Here is a 19,230-nt window from a genome sequence, read left to right on the forward strand (position 1 = left end):
GCAGGCAAACATTGAACATGTGATTGACATGCTTTTCATAAGAGGTAGATATCACATGTTCTTTGGGAGGTTTGTCATCAAAACAATCATTGGTACCTTGAAAAATACTTTTAGTTTGTAATCAGCAAATGGGAAATGCTGGGGAGGCATATTAACTGATGTTGGCACTTGGATGCCAAAGTGAAAGGTTGGCTGAGGCTTTGCTATATTCCGCAAGCTGTATTAACCCACCAATAAACATATTTCCCATGATTCTCTGCCTCTGTTTCAGAGAATAATAAGTTGCAAACATATGGTTTCAATGACTCCTATCTTGATGTCTACTGTGACCATTGAGCCAGGTTCTTTATGAATTATGTAATTGCAGAAAGGAAGCCCAGCAGCACCTATGGAGTGTTAATACTTTAATTGAACTTAAACATAAAATTAATTTCCCTCTCTCAAGATGCTACTGGAGCATTACTGGATGCTACTTAACCCTAACTTTCACCTCAATTGATATACAGTAATGAAACTCCAGGCAATTCTGGTGTTAATCTTGAAGAGGTTTAGGTAGAGCAGTATGATCATGTTGGCTGGATGACTTAGAGAGGTTTCAGTGTCAAGACTCTCTCTCTCTCTCTCTCTCTCTCTCTCTCTCTCTCTCTTCAATATCACATAACTCATTTCCTCCTCTCACGTTGCTGACGGTATTGTTCAATCAGCAGGGAATATGGACGAGGTAAAGAATATGGTTAGGTTTGGAGGTTACTGAAGTGGAAACCCAAAGCTTGTGATATGCTACCTCATGATTATCCATTTGGAGTTGCAATCCCTAAAGAACATTCTCAACCTCTGAGTGTCCAACTGCAAGAATAGACTGTCTCCCTGGGTCCTTAGGTATTTTTTGATTTCTCCTTTTAAAAATACAAGCAAGTGTTAAATGTTACAGGATCAAAATCATTGCACTTTCCCATCAATTCCCCACAAGACTATAGAGGGTGTGGTGATAAAAGTTATAATTTTACGACTTTAACATGAGATTTCTGAAGAATTAAACCGACACTCGCAACAAAACTTTGCACTTTAATATTATCCACTAGAAGGTTCCACAACGTGTAACACAATTCAAAAATAGCAACAGCTTTACAGTGACACAACCACAAGCCCGAGTGTGAAGTCTGTCTGACCCTTGAAGATTCTTGGTTTGGTTGCGATGAGTTTCAATTATTTTTGGCAAGGATACTAGTCAAGTATCCAATGAAAATAAAGCATATTGCCTGGCTGGGGAAACAATGACAGTCAGACACAGACGTGCCAGCTGAAACTGCAGTAGGTGCGAAAAATAGTTATATACTGCTGAATTATACTGCAATGTGCCAAAATATTGAAGCTTATGGCATTGAAGTGAAAAGGAATTAAGTCGAAATCTTTTAAATTTTAATTCTACATATGTATTACTAATATCAGGAAAGCTAATTTATATGAACTGCCTGAGTAAATGTTTTGGCTGGGGATCAATTTTCACTTAAAGTATTCAAATTGAAATATTTGTTTGTCCAAGCCATCAGCCAATTGAAATGGTTGTGATGTGTTTAATATGGACTCTAAAAGTCAAGATTTAACTGGTGTTCAGATATAGATGATAGGAACTTGGGTAAAATCATCACATGTCATTAATCCCACCAATATAGAAACCATTTTTTAAGATACAAAACAACATTATTCAGATATTTAAAGACTATTAGACCATAAAACATAGAAGCAGGAAAGGGCATTTCAGCCCATTGAGTCTGCCCCACCACTCAATCATGAGCTGATCCATTCTCCCACTCAGCCCCAATGTCTGTCCTTCTCCCCATAATTTTTGAGCTCTTATTAATCTCTACCTTAAATACACCAAATGACTTGGCCTCCACAACTGCTTATGGCAACAAATTTCACAGATTCACCACCTTCTGGCTAAAGAAATTTCTCCACATCTCTGTACTAAATGGATGTCCTTCAAACCTGAAGTTGTGCACTCTTGTCCCAGATTCTCTCACCATGAGTAACAACCTTTCTACAAATACTCTGTCAATGCTTTTCAACATTCAAAATGTTTCAATGAGATCTCCCCTCATTATCTTAAATTCCGATGCGTAGAGGCCGAGCCATCAAATGTTCCTCATTGAAAAACCCTTTCATTCCTGGAATTATCCTTGTGCATCTCCTCTGAACTCTCTAACATCAGCACATACTTTCTTAAATCAGGAGCCAAAAAGTGGTCACAATATTGTGATAGATCTAAGTTAATTGTAATATTTAGGTTAAAGTTAAGTTATATTATAAAAATGTAAAATAAATTTTAGTTAAAATATTAAATATGTATTCTTAGTAAGTTAGTTGTGGACTGGTACAAGGTCACACACAAGTCATAGCACATTTACAGGAAACCATTGTACTCAGAGAAGAAAGTTAATTCCTGGAGTCTCAGCATCTTGGAAAGACAGAACTAGTGGATCTGAAGTGGTTCTTAATTATTCAAGAACAATAGAGTGTTTGCTTTATTTTTAAAATCTGAAGTATCTAAATACTCAATAAGAACTGCTGAAGGAAACCATCTCTTTTTTAAACAGAGATGAGGTCAGAGATTGTTATAACTATGGGGTGGTTTTGAAAAAATTAACAGAATTTTGGTAGAAATAAAACTGATAGTCATGTGGTTTCCAAGAATTGGGACTGATCTTGTTGATGATGCAACTGTCACATGATTTGTAGAAATTTCAATTTGGAGAGTACAGAAGTCAAAACCCTGTTGCACATAGGGGTTAGAACCTTGTGAAAGACAGGGTTGAATTACAGTGACCAGAATAAGTGCTGCTGTGTGTTACTCCTGGGAAAAGGGAACACAGAATAAGTGGCTTTTGAAATAAAGAGGATCACTTCACTGTCTCTTTGGAAAAGAAGATAGAATTCTACTGTGTCCATTTTTGTATGGCCACTTCATTGAACCCTTGTCTGGGTTTGCGAATTCATCATGGAAAAAAATAGCCACATTTGCTATTTCTTTTAAAAAGGGGCAGATTCTGTTTGTGGAAAACAGATTCCAAAATCTTCAGTAAAAAGAAGATTTGATCCTGGGAAGTTAGGAATTGCATTCTTCTTTTCACAGGAAGTACATTGGTGGCTCAAAAGATGGTCGCTTCTATTTAAAGACTATATCTCCAAAAGAATCATCAAAAGAATTGTGAGTAAAGGGTCCTGAAGATATGATGTTTAAAATCACTTTATAAGTATTTCTGAACTGAGAATTTAAGACCTCTAAGCAACACTAAAATGATGCCAAAGTTTTTAAAATTAACTTTTCAAAGTGAAACTTTAATCACACACACACACACACACACACACACACACATTTTATATGTGGGGTTAAATTTAGAGATAGGTAAGAAATGTAATGTTATTAATAGATTAATTAAAAAAACAATTATTTTGAATTTCCCAATGCCTGGTGAATTTTCGATTGCTGTTCCTTTGTTAGTGCTAACAAAGTCCCTTTTGTCCAACAAAAAAATAAAAGGGTTGTTAGTTTGTAACAATATTCCAAGTGAAGTTTCACCAGTGCCTTATAAAGCCTTATATTCTATTCCTCTTGAAATGAATGCCAGCATTGCATTTCATTCTTCACCACCAACTCAGCGTACATTTTCCTGCACAATGTCCCTTTGCATCTGGAAAGCTACAATGATATCCCCATTTAGAAAACAAATAGCCTGTTTATATTTTTTTACCAAAATGTATAACAATTTTTCACTTCTCTGGCCATTCTCCTTCTGCAGCCTTCCTGTTTTCTCAATTCTACCTGCTCCTCCACCAATATTTGTAAACTTGGCCACAAAACCATTCATTCCATAATTTGAATCACTGATATACCACATAAAGAGAAGCAGTCCTAAACTTGACCCCTGAAGGAAACCACTAGCAAATGGCAATCAAGAAGAATATAATCTCTGTTTTCTATCTCTTTGCTTCCTGTCAATCCACCAATGCTCTAACCACTCCTGTATGTTTCCTGTTATACCATGGGCTCTTACCTTGTTATGTAGCATCCTGTGTGACACCACGAGATAGGCATCCTGAAATCCAAATGCACAACATCCACTGCCTCTCGGTTAACTAGCCTGCTTGCCACTTCTTCAAAGAATTCCAATAGGTTTGTCAAGAAAGATTTTTCCATGCTGGCTTTGGACTGACTATCTTGTCATGTACTTCCAAGTAATCCATAACCTCATCTTTGACAATCAACTCCAGCATCTTTCTAATCACTGATGTCAGATTAACTGATCCATAATTTCTTTTCTTCTGCTCCCTTTACATTCTTGAATAGCAGAGTGACATTTGTGATTTTCCAGTTCTCTAGAACCATCCCAGAATCTATTGATTCCTGAAAGATCATTACCATCGCCTCTACAATCTCTACCTCTACTTCTTTCAGAACATGAGGGTCCCATCCATCTGGTCTGGGAGACTTATCTGCACTTAAACCATTCAGTAATTGTAACTGTAAACATCCCTTGTAATAGTAACTGCACTCACTTCCCTTCCCTGATAACATTCCTAATGTCTTCCACAGTGAAGACTGATGCAAAATACTTATTTAGTTCCTTTACCATCTCCTTGCCTCCCATTATTATTTCTCCAGCATAATTTTCTAGTTGTCCTATATTGACTCTCACCTCTCTTTTACTCTCTATATACTTGAAGATGCTTTTTGTATTCTCTTTGATATTATTTGATGGCTTACTTTCATACATCATCTTTTCCCACATAAGCTTTTTAGCTGCCTTTTGCAAGTTTTAAAAAACCTCATTCCTCTATCTTCCCACTAATTTTTGCTTCCTTGTGTGCCTTCTCTTTAGCTTTTAGTTGGGTTGACTTTCCTTGTCAGCCACAGTTATGAAAATTTTCCATTCAAATATTTTTTACTTTTTGGAATATACTTGTCGTGCACCACCTTTCTCGCAGAAACTCCAGCCTTTGCTGCTCTATTGTCCTCCCTGCTAGTGGGTCTTTCCAATCAACTTTGTCCAGTTTTTCTTTCATACCTCTAATTGTCCACTGCCTTTATTTCACTGGTATGCTGTTACATCTGATTTCAGTTTCTTCCTCTCAGACTGCAGGACAAATTTTATCATATTATGTCCATTGCTCCATAAGGGTTCCCTTATTAACTCTGCTTCATTACACAATAATTGCCATTTCCCTAGTTTGAATATTTTTCTTTTTTGTTATGTATCTGTCCTGCACTTCCTCCTTTCTCACAGTAACTCCATCCATTGCCGCTCTGACATCCTCCTTAATAGTACCTTTTTCCAATCCACTTTGGCCAGTTCCTTTCTCATGCCACTGTAATTCCCTTTCTTTCTTTGGCTTGGCTTCGCGGGCGAAGATTTATGGAGGGGGTAAAAAGTCCACGTCAGCTGCAGGCTCGTTTGTGGCTGACAAGTCCGATGCGGGACAGGCAGACACGGTTGCAGCGGTTGCAGGGGAAAATTGGTTGGTTGGGGTTGGGTGTTGGGTTTTTCCTCCTTTGCCTTTTGTCAGTGAGGTGGGCTCTGCAGTCTTCTTCAAAGGAGGTTGCTGCCCGCCAAACTGTGAGGCGCCAAGATGCACGTTTTGAGGCGATATCAGCCCACTGGCGGTGGTCAATGTGGCAGGCACCAAGAGATTTCTTTAGGCAGTCCTTGTACCTTTTCTTTGGTGCACCTCTGTCACGGTGGCCAGTGGAGAGCTCGCCATATAACACGATCTTGGGAAGGCGATGGTCCTCCATTCTGGAGACGTGACCCATCCAGCGCAGCTGGATCTTCAGCAGCGTGGACTCGATGCTGTCGACCTCTGCCATCTCGAGTACTTCGTCGTTAGGGATGAAAGCACTCCAATGGATGTTGAGGATGGAGCGGAGATAACGCTGGTGAAGCGTTCTAGGAGCCGTAGGTGGTGCCGGTAGAGGACCCATGATTCGGAGCCGAACAGGAGTGTGGGTATGACAACGGCTCTGTATACGCTTATCTTTGTGAGGTTTTTCAGTTGGTTGTTTTTCCAGGCTCTTTTGTGTAGTCTTCCAAAGGCGCTATTTGCCTTGGCGAGTCTGTTGTCTATCTCATTGTCGATCCTTGCATCTGATGAAATGGTGCAGCCGAGATAGGTAAACTGGTTGACCGTTTTGAGTTTTGTGTGCCCGATGGAGATGTGGGGGGGCTGGTAATCATGGTGGGGAGCTGGCTGATGGAGGACCTCAGTTTTCTTCAGGCTGACTTCCAGGCCAAACATTTTGGCAGTTTCCGCAAAGCAGGACGTCATTCCCTTTACACCATTGAAATACCAACACATCTGATTTTATTTTTTACTTCTTAAATTTCAAATTAAATTCAGTCATATTGTGACATTGCCCCCTAAGCTCTCAAATCACCTCGGATACATTGCATAACTTCCAATCCAGTATAGCCGATCACCCAGTGAACTCATCAACCAGCTGTTCTAAAAAGCCATGGGCTTTCTACAAATTCTTTCTTTTGAGCTCCAGTCCCAACCCAATTTTCCCAATTACTTGCATGTTAAAATCCCCCATGACTACCATAAAATTGCTCTATGACAAACCTTTTCCATCTCCTGTTGTAATTTGTGGTCCACATCCCGGCAACTATTTGGAAATCCGTATATAACTGCAACAGTCTTCTTTTCCCCTTGCAGTTTCTTAACTCTACCCCCAATTAATCTATATATTTTATTCCAATGTCATGTTATTGCTTACCAACAGACCTAAGCCACCTTCTCTGTTTACCTATCCTTTCAAAACCCAGTGTATTATTGGACATTCAGCTCCTAATGACATCCATTGCGATGGCCACAACATCATACCTGCCCATCTGTAACTATACTACAAGGTTATACACTTTATTTTTTATGCTGCAACCATTTAAGTATAAAACCTTCATTCCTGTATTTGTTACTTTTTTTTAGTGTCGCTGTTTCATTAAAATGACCATAATTTTGTCTTATATTCCTGTCCTTCCACACAAATTCTCTACCAACTGTCTCAACTTGTGCACCAATTACCCCTTCCTCTACCTCTTATTTTAGTTCCCATAACCTTGAAAATATAGTTTAAACACCCATCCCACCCTCTGCCCAACACCATTAGCAAACCTCCCTGCCAGGAGATTGGTTCTCCTCGAGTTCAGGTGCAACCTGCCCCACTTGTACAAGTCACCCTATCCCCACAAAAGGTTCCAATGATCTAAGAACAAAACCCTGCCCTCTCAGCCACTCATTTGTCTGTACTATCTTCCTGTCCTGACCTTCCCTAGCTAGTGGCATTAGGAGTAATCCAAGATTACCACCTTGGAAGCCCTGCTCTTCAGCCTCTTTCCTAACTCCTTCAACATATTTCACAGGAAGTCTACCCAACTCCTGCCAATGTCAATGTTACCAATATGTACCAAGACCTCTGGCTACTCACCCTCCCCTTCAAGAATATTCTGTAACCAGTCAGAGACATCCTGGATCTGAGCATCTGGGAGCCAACATATTATCCTGGCAGAATCTCCTATCTCTTCTCCTAACTATCGAGTCCCCTTTGACTATTGATCAGCCTGATTTCACCCTTTCCTTCTGAGGCTCAGAGTTTTCCACAGTGCTATTTGTCTGGCTGCTGTCTTGCTAGATATGTTATCACCCCTCAGCAGTGACCAAAGGTATGCTTGTTGCTGAGGGGTCCTGCACTGACTTATTGTTCCCCTTACCTCTCTTGGTGTTCACCCTTCAACTGAGTGAAACCTGCACTCTGGGTGTGACCACCTGCTCAAAAGTCTTATCTATGACTTGCTCAGCCTCCTGGATGATCCTTAGTTCATCCATATCCAGTTCCAGTTCTCTAATGTGGTCTTTCAGGATCTGGGGTTGGCTTTACTTCCCACAGATGTAGTGTTACGAGCCCAGAGGACTTCAAAACCCAGCAGCAATGGAAATTCACCAAGACAAATGGTTACTTAAACAAAAGTTGCTTTTAATTTTCTTTAAACATAAATACAGAATCAAATTTTAACTTAACTTAACCTAACGTAACCCCCTTCTAATTCTAAGCGCATGGGTATGTAATGTGTATATGTTCAGGAAAGTTCTTTGTTTCACAGTCCAATCATTCATTTCTCACTCCTCCAAGTTCTCCGGTATCAGGCAATTCTTATTTTGTGCGCAAAATTTAACATTTATGAATCTTCACCAGGCTCTGGTGCTTAAAGTTAAATGGTTACCACTCAGGAAGCTTCTTGTTGCTTTCAGAGAGATATTTGTTGCTCATTGGACTCACACAAACAGATTCCCTCCAATCAGTCACTTCAGTATCTTGCCTCATCATAGGTTTTCCAGGTCACCACAGAGTTCCTTTTGTTTCCCTTATTTCATGAGAAATGCTCAAGCCAGCCATTTCCTCTTGTAAGGACTGCAAAGGTTTTGAAAAGTCTGAACTCAGAACTCACAACCTGTCTTCAAAATGGGGTTTTTCAATAAGCCACCTCAACTTCTACTGTAGAACCGACTTCTGAGCCTGGACTTTTATTGCCCATACACAATACATCAACATTCTTCATTGCTTCTGCAAAGCCTCCACATCTAGCTTCAACAAAGTTCTTGCATTTTAAATGAGATGTCGTTTGTGAAGTATTACTCTGTTTGTGAAGTGACCTACACTAAACCCCCACAATCTATCTTTTTAAGGGCATATTTCTCCATAACCATACTAATATAATCAGTAACAGTAGTCATCAGGGAAACTATCAGATTCCATGAATTCCTACAGCCTACAAGATGAACATTCCACACCCATATCTGCCATCACCCCTGCAGGGAATCAAGACCAAATAAGCAAAAATGAAAGGAAAAACCTACCCATCTTACCTGCTTTGTTGGGTTCAGCCTCTTCTTGAGTAAGCCTCATGAGACAATGATGCTAACTTCCCGCTCTGACAAAGGCCCCTCTGTTAAACCCTACTTCCCTTATATGGTTTAGAAAAAAATATAAGAAAAACCCTGTAAAAGTGAAAGAATTCATCACGTTCAGTGGTGTTCCACCTGCCTTTCCTATTGCTGATGCCACAGGTCAAGAACAGATAAAAATAAACTGTTAGTCTCCACTTATTGCTGAAACATCAAGCCAAAGCCTCAACTCACCACTCTAACTCTGTTCCACTCACACAATGGTAACTCCTCTTATTCCTTTCACTTACTTAAACTTTCCTGCTCTCAATCCAACTCCCGTTCATGAGAAAAGATTTCAACAATACTTATTCTGCCTGGTGAATGTGCATAATGCTAAGGTTACTGATTATGGCCTTCCTAAATGTGGAACAGGCTCAAGGGTGTCAAAGTGAGAAGGTGAAGATAAGGTTCATCAGGATGTTACCTAGCTTAAAAAGTATTAGCTATCAGGAAAGTTTGGACAAACTCAGATTGTTTTCTCTGGAAGACTGAGGGAAGATTCGATGGAAGCTTTTAAAATTTTGAAAGGCACACATAGGGTAGACAGTTGGAGACTTTTTCCAAGGTGGAAATGTCAAATACTAGAGGACATAGCTTTAAGATGAGAGTGCAGGAGTTTGAAGGGGATGCGTGAGGCAGATTTTGCTTCACAGAGTGTATTGGAAGGGGACGAGAGTATGGAAGTTGATCCCACAGTGCCATTGAAGAGGTATCGAGACAGACAAATGAACAGGCAGAGAATAGAGGGCAATGGATCCTATCCAAGCAGATAGGACTAGTTTAATTTGGCGTTATGGTTAGCACAGGCATTGTGGGCCAGTTAAAGTTATTTTTAGCCATACTTATATAAAAATCATTCTTCTCTTTACCCAAATTCCTAAACAGTTTTGCATGATTTCCTCTTGTCAAACATTCATAGTAATAATGACCCAGGAGTAAAGTCATTGCAAACCAAGGATGAAAGTGTTTCCCCATAGGCTGGCTGCAGCAGATTCCCATCCCCATTTCTTAAAAATACATTTATTATCTCATATAAAAAACACAGAGCAAGTCTTCCACCATGAGTCTAATTTTCTGATATCATTTACTCTTCTCATTATAAGTTGTTAAATATAATGTTATTAATATGAATCAGAGCCTGTTATACTACATAATGTCTGCTCTTGGTTCACTCTTCTATGGATTAATTTGCCTCAAAATTCTATTATGTGCCATTTATTTTTAAGTGCTCTGTTATTGCAAGCCTCCCTCTGTGCCAAACATAGTGTGAAACTGGTAAAACAGCTGGCTCCTTGAACCACTCAAAATAGTTCACAACACTTCCATGAATGCAATGCGTTAACATACGGGATTGTTGGAAACATGTGGTGATGAGAAACGACATATTGCACTCATTTCTAAGCTTACCCAACAAACATTCAAGTTGTCTCCCTGTCATTCTTTCTTGAACTTTATTCAGTTTTACTGGTGTCATATTTACCTTCACTCTTGGCTCGTGCTTCTACTTTGTGGCAGATGAAAGCTTGCATCTGTGACTGCCCAAGCTTTTTCCTGGCTTGTATTTTAGAATGAACTCAGAACTCATAAGCCACAGGAGGAATCTTTGCTATTGCTCTATGTCTGCTTTTCTTGAATACTTCCTCTCAGCCTCAGTGTTCCAATTCTACAACAAATTTCCAACCATATAGATACAAATGGAACTTCTCACATCCACATCCTACCGCTAAAAGCTCTCTTTCCATGTTGGTGTATTCAATTTCCGCCAAGAAAGATACCATAGCTGCAAATGCAACCTGTCATATAGTTCCTCACATTTCAGGTCCAGCTTGGCAGATCTTTCCATTTTTGTAACGTAAAATATGCAGGTAACATTGTTCCCTTTGTTTATCCCCCTTTGATTTGCTTATTCCAAGTTGAGTTTTACCTCTTCCATATGCTGTCAACATATCATTCCTTTGTTTCCTTGGATTCCATCCCTTTTCAGGCTTCTACAGATGATTTCTTGATTTAACCAGAGTTACTTTGTGTTCCAATTTTCACTTGAGGTTGAAGGTTATGATTTTGTTTCTCAGCCTTTTTTCTGATCTGGAGGCATTGCTCTGGAAGCTACCACAACCAGCCACTCCAGGAAGGTGTTCATCAGCAGTAAATTAGGTGCTCTCAAGCTCTCTATTACCATTTTGGGGGGGATTTGAGCATTGTTAATTAGGCCAGATTTTAATGATTTTGTTTGTTTAACATTCTTCCTTTCATTCTTCCTTTGGAATCTTCCCTACATGTTTCTACTTTCAATTCGTACACCTTCTCACGCTGGGCTTTTTTTCCACATTATCTGTAGTTTGATCCAAGTGCAAGAGGTTCTTTATTCCATAAATTCATGTGGTCCCCTGCAACTCCTGCACAACCTTCTTTCAATTAGTTATCATTTATTTGTTCCTCTTGCTGGCTTGCTTTTCTGAGCCAAATTGGAAGTCTACTCTAGTGATTTCCTCCACTCCCCGTGAAAGCCTTCTGCATGACAAGGCTTGCTGAGTTCAAATGAGTCAGTCACAGTTATTCCATTCCTTTCTAGCCTTGCGAGGAAATTTTCAACAGACTCATCTGTTCCTGCCTCAGGCTTTGGTACTAATATACTGTAATTGAATCTACCTGGCTTCAGTTGTGGGGTGAACTTTTCAAAGATCTTTTCTGACCTTCAGTTTGACTATTTCCTAGCTGACAAAAATATCTATTCCATTTTTTCCCTCCCACAAAAGAATATGATTTTTTTTCATCATTTGTGCTTTTCAGAAAACCTGTTTACAATTTATTTAAATTTCCAAGAGTCCCCAATAGCCACTGACATCCCAGTTCCACCATGGTTGGAATGGCGCAATCAGTGTGACCATCCTTCCTGCGCATTGTGCACCGTCATCACAGGTTAGCAGCACTGATTAACATCTAGCATCAAATTTAATGATCATATTGTGCATGTGTTTGGGAGTCTTACTCACTGGACTGCTGTTGCCAGAACCCAAAGTAAGTATTGTTAAGCCCTGGTTCTTAATTACACTTTATAACTCAGATCTGTATCTTAGATTATTTTAACATTATGGTTCATGTGCCACCAAGAGTTTGCATGTATTCAGCATAGTGAGTGATGTAGTACAAATAGTATTCTAGCACCTGCCAAAATATGGATCCCAATTCGCTCTTACAAATAACAAAATACCTTGAGTTTTCAAAACCTATCAATATAATCCTAAAATGCCCCCAAACAATGGATCATCCACATCTCAAGGAAGCAGAAAGCTCCAAAGATTTATCATTCACTGTGCAAAGAAATTTCACATATCGGTCCAAAGTGGTTGGCCCATCGCTCTGAGACTTTGAGTGTAATTTTAAACTTCCCATTGTTGGAAACAATCTTCCACCAAATAATCTGCCAATAACTCTCAGTGTTTAATATGGCAAACACAATCGTCTCTCACTTCTTTCTGCTTCAATAAGTATTGGCCAGAATTAGGACTGCCACAGCTAAAGAAGGTGGCTTACCTCCATCTGTTCAAAGGAAGTTAGGAATGAGCAACAAATGTGCCTTGTTAGCCATGTCACAATCTAAAAAAGGAGTAGAAAATAAATTTGCTTTATTTATCTTGAAAAGAACATGGCCCTCAGCCCAGAGATCAATCTACCGAATCTGTACTGCACTGATTGCAGACTGTCTTTTTTTTTTAAGAGGTGGAAATCAAGATTGCACCAGACTCTAAATGAGGTCTCAACATCACATCCCTAAATAATCTCAGCAAGATTTCCTTAATCTCAACATGCCCTTCAGCACATTTTAATTAAAGCCCAATTTTATATATTTTCCTAGTTGATTACTTAACCTGCATATTTACTTCTGTATTTTGTGAACAGCACAAGATTGAATTCCAAACTTATTGACCTCACCAGCTAAGTAGTGGAGTGTACCTTAAATTACAGAGGGGTTATATTCCAAGCAAACCATCATGATTCTCTGCTTTCCCCCCTCCCCTTTTGTCTTATTGAATTCTATAGTATAAGTAGAGATGCTTCATCTGGGAAGCTTATCTCTCAACGCTAATGCCTCCATTGGGTTCACGGTTTATAGTCAAGGGGATTGTGACTGTGTTATTGGGGGAAAGAGAGAGGATTATTATGTTAATCAGCTAGAAATTGACTTTGCATTGTTTGGTAGAATATCATTGTACTTATTGACCATGTCAGAGATTTAGATCTGAAGCTCGGGTCACCAATAGTTTGGACTAGACTCTGGGTGGCTGCGGAGGCTGCAGAAGCGCTGGAGGTAAATCTATGGACACTTGGTGACTCTGGGAGGACTCTTTTGCTTCGCTCTCTCTGACTGTAAGTCTGACTGTAAGATTGTAAGAGGCACTTAGGCAGTTTCTGTTGGTGGCGAATCTGTCTGCCTTGCAGCAGACAAAAAAATTATTTCATGTAATAGGACACTGTTTTATTCCTGTAACAATAAATTGAATCTTGAAGTATCACAAGAGATTGCTTTGTCAGATTCCAAAACAAATTCTTTCAGCTGTGAGCTAGTAGCCTGTGTTTGTTGTCCTTGCTAAACTAGTTGTCTGTATACTTTTTTGTGTTTATCTTTATACATGAATTTTTACAAGTGAATTTTTATTCTGTTTAATATTTTTTTGTAGATCTGTAAATGATGTAAGGGTGGATTTCTATTATCCAAACTGCCATAATACAAGAATTATTGTATTCTACTTCCTATCAAATTACATAGCCTCACATTTTCCAAATATATTCGACTTTGTCTTACATCTTCATATCCTTTATCCATTCACATAACATGACTATTTCCAAATACAGCAAAACCTCTGGTACCCACCACCTACGGGGATTAGTAAATGCCAGAGACGTGAATTTTCTGGTTGCTTGAGATTGTGTGATATTTGATTGACAAACTAACGGCAAGGCTTGGCAATAATAATCTTCTGTATTTTTTACCTACCGCTATTTATTTTCCGCAATTTTTTTTTGCCAGTTACTTGAGGCTGTAGTTGCTTGAATTCCAGTTATAGGGATTTTACTGTTTCTCATTTCTGTCTAAATTCTCTTCTTAGCTTTGAGCCATCACCATACATCAACATAATACTCCTTGCTCCCACCTGCTTCACATCTCCTTGCACCTGAAGATCAGGGGGTCTCTCCAGCAGTTCTTCTGCCTCATCATTCAAAGATGTTATCTGTGTCCAAGGAAGATCAAATTTTAAAAGTATGAAGAATTTGTGTTCTGCAGCAATAAAGGTTCCCTACATACATCAGGCAATCTTTCTGGCTCAAACTTGCCCTTATAGGGTTTCTGTTGATGTTCAGCTGTGATCTCATCAAGCCAGCTTAGCAAAAAAATATCTTTAAAAAAAATTCTGACTGACTAGAATTGGGAAGTAGCTTTTAAATTTGCTTGTTCAATATTACACCGTGTTGATGAAAGTTTGGAGCGGGTATGGATGTTTCATTTGAAATTGTATGTTTAAACATTAAAGAACATTGTAACCCACATACCTAAAATTAGACTGAAGATCTGGTACTTTGTCTTAATAATAATAAGACCTTCTTGAAACTAAGAATATGATTCACTGTGCATTTTACGGTGGACCACTTTGTAAAATGCTTGACTTTATTCTGTGGAATGAACTGCCAGAGGAAGCCGGTAAAAATTATGGCATTCCAAAGATATTTGGATAGATATATGGGCAGAAGTGGTTGAGAAAGACATGGACAAAATATAAGCAAATGTGACGAGCCCAAAATGGCAAAATGGTTGATTTTTATGATAGGGCTGTATTGTTCCATGATTCTTGGTAGCTCAAGTAGTTTTACTTCAGTTGCACAAATGAAGGCAGCAAATTGTGCAAACTTTGAAAAGGTTGACTGACAAGAGCGTCAGGAATTACATGAAAAACCAGGACATACAAAAATGAAAATGTTGCTGTCACTCACACAGAGTATAACAGAGAGCAAAGGTAGTTTTGTTATCATTACTGCTGCAAAATCCAGCCCAATAAATCAGTTGTTATACTGTATCTGTAGAAATATATTGAAACCTGGCTTCAGCAAAAAAAATGATTACACACATCTGTTTTATGAAATTTATATAAAATGTCATGTTGTTTATGGTTTTAAAAATTACTAAACAATTCACAGATGTGAATCAGAAATTATTGGGGTCTCTCTCTCCCTGCTGTGATGGACATCTGTAATGGCCGTTGTTTGTGGAAAGCCATAAACATCGTGAAGGAGTCCACACACCCCTCCCACAATCTGTTCTCCCTCCTGCCATCCGGGAAGAGGTACCGAAGTGTTCAGGCCCTCACGACCAGATTATGAGACAGTTCTTTCCCCCAAACTCTGAGGCTTCTGAACTCCAGGGACGCAGGGCTAGCACAAGTCACATAATATTTATAAGTGATATGTTATTTATAAAAAATGCTTCTGAGGTAATTATCCATGTAAATAACCAGCTCCAGAATCCAGAGAAACACTATCTCATTTTTCACCGTACACTGCAAGGTTTATGGCATGAACAACAAATGAATGCAATTTGACTTGAAACTAAATGAACATGGATGGTTCACATGATAGCTTTATTTCTCTCATTCAAAATATTTATCTCCCTCCTTCACTCTGCACCGCATTGGTACTTTGCTAGTGTGTACCATTGTGGCTACAAGTGTCTACCATGAATATCTAATATAACTGCCAGAGCTGCTAAGTCAAGTGACAGATTAGAACTGTGGACAACTGTCAAGGCCACATGCTTGCTCAGGCCTTGCATAGGGCTGGTCACCGCTGGTGAGATGTTAATGTGCAAGCGCAGGCCAGAACAGGGAGCAGGAAGAGTGTCGCAGTCACCTATGCGGCAAGAATGAATTGGGAAGCGCAGGACATGGTCGAGTGAGGTTTGCTGGGAGGAAGAAACATGTGTTGGAAGAAATAAAATGATGATAGAGGTGCTTTACTAGAGACCATTGCATGTGTCATCTTTATGGTTCATGCAGCGTTTTATTAGCATTCGCTGCACAACCTAATGAGAAGGTAGCTCTCGAATTATATGTAAAAGGAAGGTTAAAAAAAACTCTTGGAGTGACCCATTTTCTTCTGGAGAAATGCTATGTCATGTTAGATTCTCCAGGCTCTCTGGGAAATATGCAGTCAGCATCCTAAAGTCAAATCATCACCTTTACTTATCGTTCACACCATGTTCGCACGGTAAAGATGAGATAGTGTTTCTCCAGGACCATGGACCATATTTACATAAATATAGATTAGAATAGAAGTTAAACATATTTAAAATATTAAGACTTTTACAATAACTGTCAACGGTACCCAACCCCCAAATGTTCTGGGAGTTCAGGAGTCTGATGGCTTGGGGGAAAAAGCTCTTGCCCAACCTGGATGCAAGGGCCTGAGTGCTGCAGTACCTCCAACCAGATGGCAGAAGTTTACTTGAAGGGTGTGTGGAGTCCTTCACAATGTTTATTGCCTTTCTCCTGCATCGAGTATGGTAGATGACCTTCATGGTAGGAAGAGAGCCCCCAATGATCTTTTCTGCTGAATTCACTATCCTCTGCAGGGTCTTGGGTTCCAAGGAGGGACAGCTTCCAAACCAGGCAGTGATGCTGTTACACAGGATGCTCTCAATACATCCTCTGTAGAATGTAGTGAGGATGGAGGGTGGGAGATTAACTTTCCTCAGCCTTCGCAGGGAGTACAGATGCTGCTGGGATTTCTTGGCTATGGACCTGGTGTTAAGGGATGAGGTGAGATCCTACATCAAGTGCTCTCCAAGGAACTAAACACCTCATCCCTAGGAATGGTTGTCGTTCTAATTTTTTTTGCTCATGTTTGATTTGTTTTCTTTGAAAGCTTGGTTAGCTGTGTCCATCATGCTGGGATTTCTTTGCACATTAAAGTCAAAGGGAGATTTTAAAAAAGGCAAGGTGTAAAATCAATTACCAGTCTGCTCCATGTTTTACCCAGTCTGACAAGCTTTATTCTATCAGTCCAGTCTGGATTTGATCTCAGTGCATAGAGGTGAAAAGCCCCTGTTTCACCCAATCTTGCAATTTTAAATTGTATCTTAATTGAAGGTGCCATTTTTATACATATGAGTTAGATAATGCAGAATTCAGCTTTCCACCACAAATAATTCAGTCCGTTCCCACTATATTTAATGGGAGGTAACTAAGATCACTGAGAGACAGTTTGGTCAGGGTCCAAACATAGAATCATTATTCTTATATCACAATTTCCTACATTTTTCTGCCAAAATCTTAGGTTAATTATGGAGTGCAATTCCAGTGCTTCCATTGCTGCCTCCTGTCCTTTGTTGACACTGGGTACTGAGTGCGGAAAGGGTATTCCACTGGATAGTATCATAGCTGTTGATTTAATTCCTGCCTTTCCAAGGAAACCAGACACACAGTTTCTAGTGCACAGCTGAAACTAAGCCGACTGACTTATTCATCCTCTCTCCAAATCAGACAATTGTTAGCCCAGATCAGTTGTTCAATTCAAATTTAAATCCAAATTTAAATCAGTTGCAAGAGACAGTCAGATGAGCTGTAGATCAGCCAGTTAACTCAGTGGCAGACATATTCACCCAGTAATAAAGTAGAGTTGAATATATGGCCATAATTTCCTTGTCTAGATCCTGACTGCCACGATTAGTTTTTGGGATGGAGATAATTCAAGGTCCTTGGCATTCACATACCCAAGGATCTCTCTTGGAGCTAGCACTGTTACCTACCAGATTTTATTTAAAATAATATTTTAAATTATCAATTAACAGTAATATATCATCTTATCTAAACTTAACCCCCAACTATGTGCGAATGTGTGCGAGTGTGTGGAATGCCTTTATCACTACAGCTCAGGCCTCATTCTAGAAAGGCAGTTCAAAGTTCAGTCTCAGAAAATCCAATGTTTTCATATAGGTTTTAAATCGATGCGACACGCAGGCTTCAGATGGGTGCAAAGGTGTTCACAAAGTAGGTGCGAGAGACCAAGGTGACAGAATGTTTAACTCACAAAAACCTTGTCAAGTTGCTTCTAGAGAAATACTCTTTTCAGACAAGTGACAACCAAAAACTCCCCTTTTCTTTGGCGTAGAGGGACACAAAATGGGTGATGCTCACACAGCTTCCACAAACCCTTTCATGGGTCAGCCAAATTGCAGTATTTCTTCGGCTTCTAGAAACCTTTCCGTGGTTCAGCTGCTCATAGTGACCTTCACCATTTTTGGTCACAGAGTGATATTCTCATTCCCCTCTAACATGGAGAAATCACACTATCACCACATGAGGCCATTTCAACACTGTACAACCTCCAAGAGCCCTGCTGCACAGCACTGCTTCCTCAAAAATGGCCCTACTCATTCCCCATAGCATGGAGAAATCTGACTAATTGTCTTGTATCACGCGAGACTACTTCAGCAGAGCATCCTTTAAAAAGATGCTTCAAGTGTCGCTTCTTTAAAATGGCTCCTGAGCAAAACAGCGCACTGTATCTTTAACACACTGGTCACACGGTTTCTGCACCGGTGTTCTAGGGACCCTGTCTTGCTTCTCTAAAGGTATCCAATTTGAGTACACGCTGTCTTCAGCCTTCCAGCTCACAGTCTGCAGGGCTGGCAGCTTGATTTGGTCTCTTAAAGTGACAGGCTCACTCAAATTAAAAAAACTGAAAAATTGGATCACATAAGCACATTGAGGTATCCATGAAGACACACCAACATTTCCTCTTTCTAAGGAGTTTGAGAGGTGTTGGCTTGTCATTGAATACTCGAACAAACTTCTACCGGTATACACCAGAAGATATACTGATTCGTCGGATCATTGTCTGGTTTAGAAACTTCAGTGCCTTGGAACACAAAAGGATTCAGAAGCTGGCAGGGAAAGCCAAGTTCCTAGGCATTGAAGACAGTAACATGATGTGGAGTCTCACTAAGGCTGCCAAGAACCTGGCACCTTGGCCCTGATCTCTTTTATACATATTTTAAATCTTTTGTGCTGTTATGTTGTGTTTTTATGTTCTTCGGAAGCTGCCACAAGACTTGCATGGTATCTGTACATTTTACGGTATATACAGGTACTCGTGTAATAGTTAATCCCATGTAAAAGTTGACCCCCTTCTTTGGCCCAAAATTTGCACATTTTCTGTACATACCATATAAAAATTGAT

This window comes from Narcine bancroftii, chromosome 2, assembly GCF_036971445.1.
Source record: "Narcine bancroftii isolate sNarBan1 chromosome 2, sNarBan1.hap1, whole genome shotgun sequence".
Classification (NCBI taxonomy): Eukaryota; Metazoa; Chordata; class Chondrichthyes; order Torpediniformes; family Narcinidae; genus Narcine; species Narcine bancroftii.